Raw genomic sequence first — 15,311 nt, 5'->3', positions numbered from 1 at the left:
AACGCGTTTCGTCCCAATCAGCGACTTCTTCAGGGCTACAAAAGTACATATAAAAAGAGCTATTTACAATTTTGTACACAACAATTTCAAACAGAGTAAAAACACACATCGACTTTTACAGAATTATCGAGCAAGTCTCTAATGCTAAAGAATTCCATTCTTTATCGGACACGCTTTTAATCATGACATCAAATTGCATTTTCATTATTATTGCGTAGAGATTGACCCATAACTGGAATAGATGTTTAAAAAGGAGAGAAAAAAAAGGGAGGAACAGCTTCCTAATGTTACATAATTGGATGCATCAACACAGTCAATATGAGAACAAACCTTGTAAAGTAAATATAGGCTATTCAAGTTGATAATCTTTCATTAGTTCGCAACTGGTAATTCTGAAAGAACGATTGCAGAGATAGATTATCAGTATAGTTAAACTATAACTGCAGGGATATTTAACCTGCACATTTGATTTATATTATACTTACATTAAATCTCAATGAAAGGAGTATTCTATTTGGTAACCTTTCAGTTATTCGCAACTGGTGATTCTGTAAGAAACAGTTGCAGAGATATATTGTCAATTTAATTAAACTATGGCTGTAAATTTTTGGCCTGCTCAACTAATTTAAACTGTACTTACATATAATCTCACTTTAGAGCATTTCCTCATGTATTGAGCATAGTATTTAGCAGGTGGGAAGTCTTTTTTACGAAGCAGTGTCCTAAATTGAGTAAAGTTTAATACATATTATTGTCTTGGACAATGTCATGTTCAATTTTAGCAGTTCTAATCAACAGTATCCTTCAGGTGATTATAATCAACATACATGAAAAAAGAGACCGGTTTATAGGACACCAGATATCAAAGCGAATTATTTCCCATTGAGGTCAAAAACGTATACCAATATTAGTCATGCCACCGTATTTAAGAAAGACTGGCAAAGTAACAAGCAGTCAGCAAGTATTTTAACGCCTAAAACCAGTCTTTTATCACTAGTATCTATATACTAAATCACACAAACTCTGTTCTCAAATTTTAAAGATAAAAGGTCATAAGTGTGCAGATAAAAGCGCACTAGGCTAAGTTGTATAATAAAGTTAATTTTAGGTTGACAAACACCGATGTAGTCAATCGAGAGACATGTTGCAATAGGAGCAGACTTTCCGCACACTAGGGACGGATATCGAGCGGTTTTTCTGCTTCCAACTCACCCGGCTATAGTAGTTCGGGTCCCGCAAAAGAAATCCTCGGTTGTGTCCGCTTCACAGGGTACATTTGAAATGGCAAAAACCCTACTCCTTAAATACTGGTACTGATTGGAGACCAGTCCAATTAGTTAGTTATCAATTAGCAAGATTAGCGCGCTCTTTTAGATACAGAGCATTTGTTTGGGTCCCTATGCACAAAAATGGGCGCCATCTTAGAGTGGAGTTATTTTATGTATAACAAACGTTTCTAGGACTTCGCAAAGCTTATTTGTAAAAGCTTTTTGATAAATTCAATTCAATGTATTAAATTATAGCTTTAATCGAGTTATTTGTATTTTTCGAGAACTCGTTAAGACATATATTTAATTTTCGACAAAGTCATTCCAAACTAATTTTATTAGCGAAACATCAGTCTAGTCGAATATGACATGAAGCTAAAAATGCTTCTAATATAGTCAATAAGTCCTAAGTCTTTGATTTAAATATATATTGATAAGTCCATTTTCGTTTCAAAACGGACCAATTGTTTTTGAGGCTCCGCCATCTTAGCACGGGCAATCTTTTCGAACTGCAGCATTTTAGAATAGACATATTGTTTTATTAGTCAATCCTATCAAAGACATTTTTTGGTATTTAATTCAGTCAATATGAACCGGAAAAACGACCCAAATGCTCCGATTGATATTTATTCATATCCTAGAGATTTGTTTACAGACTTAGTATTCAATTACACGTGACCTCATATAAACAAATATTTTGTGGATATTATACTAAACCAATCTTATCACAAAGGTGTAGTTGGTATTTCTATTGCTTATGTCAGAAAGAAAATGATATTAAAAAAAAAAAAAATTTGTACGACACATTGATGAAAAAGGGGGAGTGTGCTCATATGCATGAGCAATTTCTCATATTGTTAGTGTGACACCGTTTTGATTCACAATGAGTTAAACCAACAATTATTTTTAAGAACAAGGTACAGGCTAAAATATATGTAACATCTCTCTGTTCTTATTTGTCATAGCAGGAAGACCTCATGTCTCTACAGAAAATGATGAAATTCATTATTGATATTGAGACCAGAGATCACACATCTAAGTTTGCAAATCCAAAGGGATTCCATCCTTCTCAAATGTATAGTCCTATCACCACCCCTCGCATTGTTCTTTATACGATCGATCGCATGAAAGGTGATGTTCTGATTTTCTGGATGATTCTCCAATATATGCTGTACTATTGGGTTTGACACGTCACTATGTCTAATGTTCCTCAGATGTTCCTGTATCCGTACTTTAAGACATCTGGTGCTACTTCCCACATAAATCTTATTGCAGGCACAAGTGATAACATATACTGTATATGTAGTGTTGCAATTGATAAATGTTTTTATGTGGTATTCCTTCGAACCATTATACTTAAAGGTTTTATTTTTGTTCTGGCCAAATTGACAGACTGAACATGTCCCACAGGTATAACAGCCACATGGTTTTTCAGGAAACCAATTTACTGACTTTGATTTAGGTCTAGTTACATAGCTAGGACATAATAGATTTTTTATAGTACATCCCTTTCGATACACAACCTTGGGTTTAGAGGATACTAAATCAGATGAAAGAGTTTCGGATTTAAGTAAGTGCCAGTTCTTTCTTAGGATATTATAGATGTGATTACTATAAATCCCATATTCAGTAATGAATAGGGAGTATAGGGAATTGTGCTTCCAGCCCGTTGTTTGCACCTTTTTTTCTTCACTAAAATTGATAGGGACTTTAAGACTAGTGCTGGCAAATTATGCTTTGATTCCCATTTCCTTGATTTAGCAAGTTCGGATAGTGGTGACCCCGCTGCCATCATCGAGGCACCTCCCGCACGTGAAGATGATTTGAAGGCGGTCATGCTCAACGTCAAGTCCATGGTCACGGGTATTGCGGCCCAGCTTGATCAACAGTCCGCCTGTCTGGACTCAGTCAAGGCCCGAGTTGACTCCCACGATGCTCGTCTCTTGCCTGTCGAATCCAGGGTCTCTGACGCCAAGGAAGCAGCCACTCAGGATCGCCAAAAACTCTTCCAGATGGACCAAAAACTCGACCTTATTCCGAATAAAAATGAAGATTTGGAGGCGTGCTCCTGGAGGATCAAGCTCTGCATCACGGGAGTACCTGAGTCCACCAATATCTCCTGAATGGAGGATTATGTGGAACAGCTCGTCAGGGAACTCTATGGCGATATCCTATCCTACATCTTCATTGTCGAGTGAGCGCAATGCTCCCTCGGCCCTCGTCTAGGCCCTGGTTTACCGGCTCGTCCCATCATAGCTAAAATCCTGAATTTCAGAAACCGCAACGCCATTCTCCATGCGGCAAGAGAGAGGGGCGACATCCGCCATCAAGGCAACTCACTCTCATTCTACCCTGTCTATACCATCGCTGTCCAGGCGGCTCACGGCAAATTCCTCCCAGCAAAGCAGATTCTCCAAAAACACGAAGTTCTTTACTCATTGGCTTACCTTGCGAAGCTGCGGGTCCGACACGGCTCAAAATTGCTTGTGTTCCCAGATCCTAAAGAATCCCTCGCTTACGCCAAGAAACTTGACAAGTCGCTCCGCTCTTCACCTGCTAACTCCCAGGCCACTGCAGCTGACCACCTTAGTGACAATGATTGACTGAATGTGTGCTAACAGTTGGTTACTCTTTGCAAGTTGTGTCTCTTTTGCTGGCTATATGCTGGCTCTCTTTCTTGATGCAGCCCCCTGGGTGAAGACGCCTCCGGCCCATACTTTGGGGCTTTTGTTGCTCTTCCAATTGTCACTTTTTGATTGTTGTTTGACACTCTCTTAGCTTGGCCACCCTGCTTTTTCGGCATGGTAGTACGCTGAGCAACACCATGCTCCCACGGGATCATTCCCTTGCTCGACATTGACTCACCCCTTCCTAATTGTGGGTCCCTGGGGTGGGAATGTGTGGAATCTCAGCCTGATTGGGGGTTGGGGTGTGTGCGGGGTGGTGGATCTACTTGAGTTGTTTCTGGCAGTGGGGGGGCTGGGTGTTTGGGTGGGAATTTTAGGGGATTGTTGCCTCCTATGGGGGCTTAGCTGTTCGTTCATGTACTGCTTCGTGCTATTGGCTCCTTTATGACACACCATTTCCATTGTGCATTTTTGCTCTCTGCATCTAATCGACTAATTGTTATGCTTTTCTCATGCATTGTGTTTGTTCGCTCCTCAGACGAGGGCAACGTGCAGCGCTTATTGGTGCCCTCTTGCGGGGCTCTCTTTGCAGCATGGGTTATGGCACCACCTCGCGTCCTCACGCCTTCCACATTGACATCACCATTGCACCATCTGGGACTGCAATCCTTATTTTGCCACGCACCAATTTTCTCTCCTATTGACTGGCTTAACTTCTCCCCCTGACAAGGCACCGTGACGGGTACCATCCTCTGTACTTGGAACATCCGGGGGCTTAACGCCCACCTCATCCGTCACAAAGTGGAAGTATGCTTCCTGCAGGAAACCCATCTAATGCCTCCACATCATCTCAGTTTCTTTCCCGACACTGGGGGGAAATTCACTCCTCTTATTATTCTAACTATTCTTGGGGTGTCCATCTTGTTACGTAGGGGGATCCCTTGGCAATCCTCACAAGTGATTGTCTACCCTGGGGGACGCTTCGTATTTCTCCACGGCACTCTTCACGCCCAGCCCCTGACACTTGCTGCCCTGTATGGACCCAACTGTGACAACCCTGATTTCTTCACACAAGTCTGGCACCACATTTCTGTTCTCAGCCCTGCGGTGCTCCTCTGGGGTGGAGATTTTAATATAACGCTTTCCCCTTCCCTTGATCGAACTGGTCCTCGCACCCTTCACCTGTGCACCACAGCCCTTCTCAACTCCATTCTCACCGACAACTCTCTGTATGACGCTTGGCGACAATGCCTTGGCTTTGCTCACCTCCGTAGATCACATGCCACGCACTCTTTCTGATTGTGCTCCTGTTCGCTTAGGCCTCTGCCTTCCACACTCTCCTTGCCGTGCTTTCTCTTGGCGGCGCCCTCCTAATGCCCTCCGCAACTTGGTATTTTGCGACAAAATTCAGACTGCAATCACAAATTTCTTCGAGCTAAACGAGGGTTCGGTTATATTTGCCGTCCACGCTATGGGAGAGTTTTAAAGTCCTGATTCGTGGTGAGTGTATCTCTACGCAGTCTGGTGTCCTACGATCTATAGGCGGCTCCCTCAACGAATTAGAAAGGGAGATCAAGGATCTTGATTCTTCCCATGCTCGGGAACCCAAACCTGATAAGCTCACTCAGATCCGGGGGAAACTGACTGAGTTCACTGACGAGGACAACAGAGAACTTGCCTTTCTGGGCAGGGAAGCTCAGGTGTGCCGCTTTGGCGAGGGCGACCGCCCTGGTAAAACCCTGGCCAACCTTCTTCAACCACCTTGGGCAGCTTCTTATATGAACGCCCTCCGTGACGGCGGTCTTGATCGAACAACCTCACCCAGGTAAATTAAAGCGTGCTTTATTTCATTCTATGCACAACTTTACACGGCCGGCTCCGTCCCTTCGCACGAGGTCCTTGATAAATATTTTGACACCCTCCAACTGTTATGGCTAGGTAATCCCCACTGGGAGTTCCTTGATGAGCCATTCTCCAAAGAAGAGATACTAGCCACAATAAATGGCATGCCTGCTGATAAGGCCCCTCGCCTGGACAGCCTGCCGGCCTCCTTCTACGAGGCTTTTGCCCCTACTTTGTTTCCTCACCTTGCCGCTATATATAACAAGTCCTTTGAAACTGGGCAATTCCCCCATCGCTTCTTGAGGCCTTAATTACTCTGCTCTTTAAGCCAGATAAACCACCTGAATCGCGGGACTTTTATCGCCCCCTGTCCCTCATAAACACGGAGAACAAAAATGTTGCCAAACTGCTTGCTTCGCGCCTGTTGCCTCTCATGCTGCTCATTGCCCGCCCGGATCAGTCTGGTTTCATCCCTGGCTGTGCCACCTCCCATAATCTTCAGACCATTTTCTCTGTCCTCCATCAAATAAACCTGACGCTCCCGACAGTGGCGGCCTTCCTGGACGCTACTAAAGCTTTTGACACCTTAGAGTGGCCCTTCCGCTTCTATCTTTTTCCTCGCCTGGGCTTCAGTCCGATTTTTATACGTAAACTGCTACTTCTTTATACTCTGCCCACCGCTCAACTTCGGCTCAACTGCTAAATCTCTGATCCCATCTCCATGGAGCGTGGTACATGGCAGGGCTGTCCGCTGTTCCCAATGCTTTTCGCCATTGCAATGGAGCTTCTTGCGGCTCCGTTGCATCAGGTTGCATCAGCATCACACCCAGAGAGGCATCAGCTTTGCGGCTCGTGCTCTACTTGTTTCAATGTACGCGGACGATAGCACCCTATACGTCTGCCACCCCTGGGAGAACCTCAGTCCTCTGGTTCGTGAGGTGGTACACTTTGGCGGCTACTCCGTCATCCAGGTCAACTGGAACAAGTCTGTGCTATTCCCTCTTACCGATGCTACGATGCCCCTTGATCCGTATTATCCCTTTGTGTGGATGACTGAGCCCACTAGGTATCTTGGGATCTGGCTGAGCAGGGACGTCAATGAACTCTGGAGGGCCAACTTCGGTCGCACAGTGGACTGGCTGGAGTCCAAGATTCCTCTCTGGAGTCATTTGCCACTTTATCTAGCAGTTCGCATAGCCATTGCCAAGATGGTGGTGCTCCCGAAGTTCTTATATTTATTTGTTAATATTCCCATCCCCCTCACCACTAATTTTTTCCATAAATTCCGCTATTTGGTGATTGCTCTGATCTGGGCCGTCCGGCAACCCAGGATTGCCTATAATACTTTAACTCTCCCTATGTCGCGCAGTGGTCTTGGTGCCCCCGAACTCAAACTCTATGCCCTCAGTGCCCAGGCCATCTTTCTCCATTTCTGGCTCCATCCTACTCCATTTCAGCCCCATGTCGCGGTCGAGGCTGACCTGGCTGCCCCTTAGCCACTTTCTACCACTTCAATTGCCTCGGCACGGCCTCCGCGCGCTGTGATCAACACAGTCGAGACGCTGCGCTGGGCCTGGGAGGGGCTCTGGAAAATCTCAGGTCCGGACGTTCTCTCTGCAGCTGCGATGCCCATTGCTCAACACCCGGCTTTTCATCCTCTACAATGTTCGGGGATAGCGAAGCACCCCACTCGTCTTGGGCTTTCCACTATGTCCTATCTCTACCCTGAGAGCACGTTCTATACACCTGCCGCTGACTCTGGCCCTATGGACACTCTGATTTATTTTCAGCTTAGGGCAGTCTGCAAGAAGCACCATCCCTCTTTCCCCCAGCCCCTCGCCTAGATGGCTACTCTCAATCTCCTCTATACGTCCCCCTCTGCACAGAAATCGGTTACCAAAATCTATGCTTCCACGCTGGCAGCTTCTCCCATCTCCACTGACAGGGCACGCGTGGCGTGGTAGATGGACCTAGGCATCGTCATCTCCCAGGCCGACTGGCTGTATTGCTGCACCCAGATTAAACACCTCTCCTCTAACTATCGTCTGCGCCTTATCCATTTTAAATATCTCCACAGGTTCTACCGGACCCCCGCACAATTGCACAAAATGGGACTCATCGCCAGTTACAGATGCCTGCGATGCTCTGCGCCTTCAACCGACTTCTCCCACCTTTTCTGGCTATGCCCCAAGGTCTCCATTCATTGGCGTGGGGTATGCGCTGTTATTTATGAAATCACTTTGTTTTCGCTTCAACCTGATCTTCGCTTTGCCTCCTAGGTTTTGTCAAATTTTGCCCAGATGCCTCCCACAGACTGATTGCTATGCTGCTAGTTCTTGCGGGCGTAGAGTTTCCATGTGCTGGGGTCGCCGACCCGCACCTAAGGTGGTCCTTTGGTTGGAGGATGCTTCCCGTTGCCAGACTCTCCTGTCCGAATTCTGGGACCTAATGCAGGCCAGATCCCGCCCACTTGATATCTGGGGTCCGCTTGGTTTCCTATCTCCTAAGTCACACTTCCCAGCACCCGGCGACCTCTCCTGCGATCCCCGCCGGCGCTCCGCCCACGGCGGCCGCCGGTGAAGGTCAATGAGTCTCCTCCTCTCTGCTCTCCCTTCCCCCCACCCCGTGCTCTCCCCCCTTCCATGTGTGGTGACATTCCTGATACTTTCTTCGCATTGCTGTTGGTGTCCTCCCGACCTATTTAATTGACATTATTGTTTGTGGTGCATGTAAGTGGCAGTCTTCGACCGTGTATATCATCTCGCAATGCATATTATTTTGTCATGGTGCAATTCTGTAATCTTGTGTCTAAATCCTCTATAAAGGTTTTTGAAAATCAAAAAAAAAGTTACGGGGGCATAAGCGTGGACTACCCCAAATAGCCAAATAAGGGCTTAACACAGGGCAGGGAAAAGACCTGGCTGCGAAGGGGTAAACTGTGTATTATTCAAGTTTAGATTGTGTAGGCTTGTGTTTGAAACAGTGAATGTTTGGTTACAATCTTGCTTCATGACATGTTTATTTTACTTCTAGGAGAAGCTGAAGTGCAATTTAATAAACACAATGTTCCTTTGCTTTCTTTTCCACGGAAAATGCTTTTATTATGTAATAACCATAGAATGTCCTAATTGGTCAATTCTATCTCATATTGCTGCAGATAATGTAAGTTTGAAGGACACTTAGAGAAGTTGTATTATGGGGGATTATGAGAAAGTGATGAGCTCCAAATTGTATCTTTTTACTTTAACTTGAATGGATCGTTTTGGGAACTACATGTAGGTGTAGCAATGTTACAATTGTGTGATTTAAGCTAGTCCAGAGTAAATGACAGTTCAGAATGCTCTTAGAATGCTTACTGAGCAGACCCTTTTACAGGCAGCTTAGAGCAGAGTAGGGTACTCTCTTTATGGGAGAACTGATCTTACTTAGCTTGCCTTTTGAGGCAGCCTTATGTTAGTTCTTCCTCTTATATGACTTTTATTGATTTGAGCTTCGTATTAACTAATGCATGCATGTATTGATTGTCGAGTGACGCTAATTGGTTGATTTTGCATCAGTAAACATTTAATAAACCTTTATTGTTTGAAACTTTGTGTCTTCTTTGTGGAGCTCAAGGTGCTTCGCATTATTTAAAGGTATTGCTTTGTTGATCAGTCCCAGCTGCGTACCTCTATTCACAAGATAGCGCTTTATGGCCCCCAAATTTGCACACAGAAAAGTGCTAACACATCGAATCTCTGTCAGGCAGGCCGGGAGCGATAGGTATGGTGAACAGTTCCTCACACGAGAAGCAGAAGTTAGGGCTTTCTCTGAACTGGCTGCCTGGTAGCCACCTGCAAAATTATAAGTACCCACTGAGTCTAAAACTACTATGTAAATGGTTCTAGGACACATGCAGCTATTTCAAGAAGAGAACTGTAATTAGCCTGCAGGACTAGTGATAAGTTCATATGAGGAAATTTACAGCGGCACGAAAGGAGTTGCATTTGTAACACACTTCTTTCTTCCTTTATTACATTTTCTTTTTTTTCTTTCACACAAGGTGAACAGGAATTAAGGACCTTATTTATGAGGTGTTGCATGGCTGCGACACTTCATAATGCGCCCTCATTGCGACACCATTGTTGCGTCATATTTACTGTATGATGCATCATGTTGCAAGGAATGACAGATACATCAGTATTACTGACTTATCTGTTGGAGCAAAACTGATACATTGCTGGAGTTGAGTCAGAAGTGTAATGCAACTCCAGCAATGCAGAAGGGAGGGCTATGATTATAGCACTGCGTCACCCTTACGCCTGCTATGGGGCACGGGTAAGGATTTGGCACAGTGGCGTCCCAGAAGTGGCGCAGTGAAATCTTATAGATTTCAATGCACCACTTCTATGAGACTTTGATGCGGGGAACGCCAACCCTGCATGCATTATACCTGACGCAGGTATAATGTAGTGGAGGGCTTAACAGAGTGACGCATCTGCCTAGATGCGTCACTTCGTAAAAATGGAGCAATGTGGCGCATTATTTACGCCACTGCAGCGTCACAAAAAGTGGCACAACGGCGACTTAAATGTGACGCAGTGCTTCATAAGTAAGCCCCTAAATGTGTGCTGAGGGCGCGGTGCAGTGGTTGTGTGATGTAGGTGAATTGAAAAGTCTCTCTCCTAACTAGTGATCCAAAAGTATGTCTGGTTGTTAATAGTAGTCTGGAGGCATATGGATCAATGGTCTTACAGACTGAGGCTCAAACTAACCCACAGGGCACTCTAACTGTACCCTCTCCGTCCATACATGTAAATGATGACTTATCCGGGTCAGTAACCCACCCTTGTAACTGCCCTTCTGATGTTAAACCTCCCCTCTGTAACATAGCATCATGGAACATTGCTGGGATTCGTTCCAAGTTAAACATTCAATTGTGGTAGGAATTTATTTTACAATTCGAGGTCCTATGCTTTCAGGAGACATGGTCCAAGGAAGAGATCCAGCTAAATGGATACAGGACCTACCACACCCCAGCAGTTAATGTTCAGAGTGGAAGGGTCAAGGGTGACTTATGCACGTACATATCTAGCAGTTTGAATGTAAAAAACATTACAATGCTTGCTAGTGACGAGTATTATCATCTATTCAGAATGGATTTTAAGAAATCATCATCCATAGTTCTGACCAACTTCTACAATAATATTCCTCCTGGGAAAGTGGGCACCTTCGTTAGAGACATGCTCAAAGAGTTGAGATCAGTAGGTAATACCATGAGCAAAGACACAACACTCATATTAGCAGGGGATTTCAATTGTGCGCTATGTGAGAATGCTGGAGATAACTTGTATGGAGGTTTTGAAGAAGGAGTATGCTCATCTCATTTCAGGCATACTGCAGTGGGGAGCAGCTAAATGAACTTATTTTTAGCCTTGATTTGGGATTTGCCAATGAAATATGCCCAAAACCAGCCCCAATGCCATGGACTTTCAACGGTAGGGGCCTCTGCTCCACCATAGATTATATTTTATCATCAAACAACCGTGCACAAAGTTTACACTCTTTTCGTGTTCAGGGAACTCACTTAGTGACCATTTCCCCCTGTGTCTGACCATTATGTTACTATTGAGTAAAACCTCTAGATTCAATGTTAACAACGATCGGTTGTTAGGAAACATATCCATTGTTAGTACCAACGGGTACTCTCTTCGATGGGCCATGGTAGACCAAGATGCCGTAACTAAGGCAGAGTTAGGTAAATGCAAACCACACATAGAGATATACTTGACTGAAACAGCTCCCCCTGACATAATTTAAACTCCTTTATGGCAATAATCACTGCGATAAGAGAGTCCCCTGCAAGGAGCAAAAACAGGAATAGCTCTCGGAAAGGGTGGTTTGACACGAAATGCACTAAAGCTTAATCCCACCTAAAGAAGGTACTTCATAAAAAACGGAGAAACACATTGGAGATAAGGCTAGCGAGAGGGGAATATAATCAAGCAATAAGGGACAGGACAAACATATTAAAGAAGGAGGTATGGGAGGCTCTTCACGTTGCCTCAACATCTAGAGACACGGCGGCCTTCTGGAAGGTAATCCGGGCACCATTTCTTACCACCGAGATTGGCGCGTCAATTGAGATGGCCATAACGGAGGAGCAGTGGATTGGGCATTTTGCCCAAGTGTATAAGGGTGAGGGAAAGGGTCCGCCTGACACAGCGGATATCCAAGATTATCGGATGCAGGGCTCAAATTATCAGTCAAAAAACCACATTGAACTTATGTTTACTTTGAAGGAAGTGGAACAAGCTCTAGATGCAAGCCAAGGCGGTAAGGCGCCTAGTCCGGTCGGGGTTCCCGTGGATATGTTTAATTCAAACATTTCCTTGTGGGGGTAGCTGCTGGTCCAGGTGCTCAACGCCAGCTGTAGCACTGATTTTCTTCCCACTTGTGTGGAGTCCACTATTGTGCCCATCTTTAAGACGGGGGACAGGCACGATCCAGGTTGTTACAGACCAATTTCCCTGCTGGATGCCATAACAAAGGTAGTGGGCAGAATTGTTCTGGAATGCCTTCAGGACTGGGCTGACGAGAATTCTGTCCTGTCTGACCTTCAGTATGGTTTTCGGATTGGTGTGGGGGCTGTTGAACAGAACATAAATCTCTCCCTCATGGTGGGGAAATACACCAGGGCAAAAAAAGGGAATCTCTTTCTAGCATTTGTCGACCTCACAGCCGCATTTGACTGTGTGCGCCACATTAGGCTTTGGTCAATATTAGAAGGCCTGGGGGTTGATATAAATATTATTTATTTTCTTTAACGTTTTATAGCAACGCCAAGGCCCGTGTCCACTGCGGATTGAAGGGCGAGCGCTCTGCTAAATTTCCAATTAGGAGCGGAGCTAGGCAGGGTTGTGTCCTGGCTCCGTTCCTTTTTAACCTATATATAAATGGATTGAGGGAAGCTCTAATTAAAGACAACCAGGACTTTCCCCAGGTAGCCCGCTGCCCCACCCCAGCCCTCCTATACGCAGACGACGCGGTGCTGATGTCCCGTATGCAAGTAGGCCTTCAGCGCGTTTTGGATAGTTTCTCCCTTTTTATGAAAGACTTAGGCCTACAGGTAAACTCCTCCAAAACTTTTATTATGCGCTGCGGCTCAGGTATAAAGAAATGCAAAGATATGTATGTGGCAGGACAAAAGATTGGGGTTACAAAGACCTTTTCTTATCTGGGCATTCTTTTTTCCCATAATGATAGCTAGGTGCAGGCAGCTGCAGCAAAAAAAACTAGCACTTTTACGTACTACCTCTGCTCTTACTGCCTTCGTGAAAAAATTAGGTAAATAGCCCCTAGAGGAGCTTATTAAAATCTATAAAGCCAAGTGTGTTTCAGCTGCAGTGTATGGGAGCGGGGTTTGGGGGTATGTTAACCTGCTACCAATTCAGAGAGTAGAGAACTCCTTCCTAAGATACATCTTATCGGTCCCAATTAGTACTTCCGCTTGTATCTGTCACGCCGAGCTAGGTCTACCCTTTATTTCAGATCTAATCAGGCTTGAGCCTGTCCTGTTATGGCACAGACTCTGGACCAAAATGAAGGCCAAATTGAACAGGGACATCCTTATTGACATTTTGAAACTGGAAGGTGCAATGAGGATTCCATGGTTAAACTATGGTCAAAATGTTCTGAAGGATCTTGGCCATCTAGACTACTTTACCAATCCTACTACAATCGGGGCAATACCAAGAAAGGAATTAAAGTGTGTGGGTATTCTCCATCTGGACACCATCAAAATGTCATCTGAGATATTAAAACCCACAGTTCTGCGCAATCAGATGGTTTTAACTACTTTTAATATTCAACCCTACCTAACTTTTGTACCTAGTGCCTATGATAGATTTCTTTTAACTCTTTTTAGGCTGGTCGGGTTTCACAGACTGGTTACTTTCCCTACAAGGAACGACTGGTCTCAAAACCTCCAACCATGCCCTTGCGATAATACTTCCCCACAATCCACGATACATGTTACTTCTTTCTGTAGGTTTTACTCTCCAGCTAGGAGCTCATTTCTTGTTCCTATTTTGAAACACTGCGGGCTACGTCAATGCTGTCCTGCTTTCTTGGCTCTCCAACATTTGGAGAATGAGCACACTGTTTTTAGATTAACAACTTTCCTGAAAAATGTTCTAAGTCTAAGGAAACAACAGTGTACCTAATTGCTTTTAATGAGTTATGGACTTTTATTTTTAAAAAACTACTGTATCATGGATTTGTAAATTTAATATCTTTTTAACTTTCATGAATGTAATTAATAATGAAATTGTCTGTATGAATTGGAAGATTGTTTTTAACTTTGAGCTTTTATGATTGTTTGTTTATTCAATCGAGTAAAGCCTTATTTGATTGATTGTGATTGAATTGTGTGTATATTAACGTGCAATAAAAACCCGGGCTGAAAAAAGTCTTAAAGAAGCAAACGTTGTCCAGTAGGCTTTGGCATTCCTCGCTCTTTACTCTGGAGAGCTGCCTCGGGCATAAGTGACTTCTTGAAGGGTTCCGTTTGAACGGATCTCCTAAACATGTTGCAGTTGGGCTTAATGTGATGGAGACCCATGTCCGTCCACAGTTCAGGGCCCTTCCTAGGCCCAGCCAGCTAAAGGGCCATTGTGGGATGAGGCTCAGTGTGATACCTGTCTGTGATATTTGGGAGACTCGTGGGGCCCTCATCACATTCCGCAGCCTGTTATTTACCGGTGAATTATACCAGATCGACGTTTAATGTGAATATATGGAAAGAAAATCGTTTTACCTACACGAGGGCCTGCAGCAAGCCCGGCTGTGGCTAGAGAAAGCCAAAAGAGTGATTGGAAGGTCCGAAGCGAGGCGCCGCGCCCTCCACACTGAGAGCCCAGATCTAAGCGCGAAGCGGACAATGGGGGATAAAAATAACCGCGCGGACTCTGCAAGGGACGTGTCGAGTTTGCCTTTTGTGTCAGGCCTGTGACACATGCGGATGTCTGACATTCCCCACAGCCTGACCTTGAGGGCCTCGATATAAGGGGGGTGCCCGGGCCGCACTCCCAGCCTCTCTGTCCTGCAGCAAAGGTGGGTGCAGCCCGTGTGTCTGCGTTACCTGTGTGTGGTGTGCCACTAACCCGCGTCCGTGATAGCCAGGCCCTCACTAACAGAAGCACCCCCGAGGGGACCCCCTTTCACCCACTAACCCACAGGCGCGTCCTCTAACCAGTGCTGCCATTGGAAGTGTCCTGGAATGCGTCACTTCTGTTGTATTTGGTGATCTATGTAGCGCTTAGAACTATGTGTGACTTACTGCCTTACCTGCAGCGGTTGTGATGAGTCAACAACATGCAGAGCCCCCAATAGAGGCCAGGGTTAAAAACAAGAGCGCTTTAAACGCAGCCCCGTATTTTCCAATCCGTGATGCGACAGAAGTTCTTCATAGACATCACATTTATGGGTGAACGTATTTGCCGTGAGCTGCCTTCCTAAAGAGATTATGTAGCGTCCCGGCAGATTTCAGTAAAATTGGCTCATGTCCCGGTTTTTTGAGAGGGTAAGCTGAAAA

Source organism: Lissotriton vulgaris, chromosome 7 (assembly GCF_964263255.1).
Source record: "Lissotriton vulgaris chromosome 7, aLisVul1.2, whole genome shotgun sequence".
NCBI lineage: Eukaryota > Metazoa > Chordata > Amphibia > Caudata > Salamandridae > Lissotriton > Lissotriton vulgaris.
The sequence above is the reverse complement of the archived record's forward strand: the minus strand, read 5'-3'. Positions refer to the sequence as shown.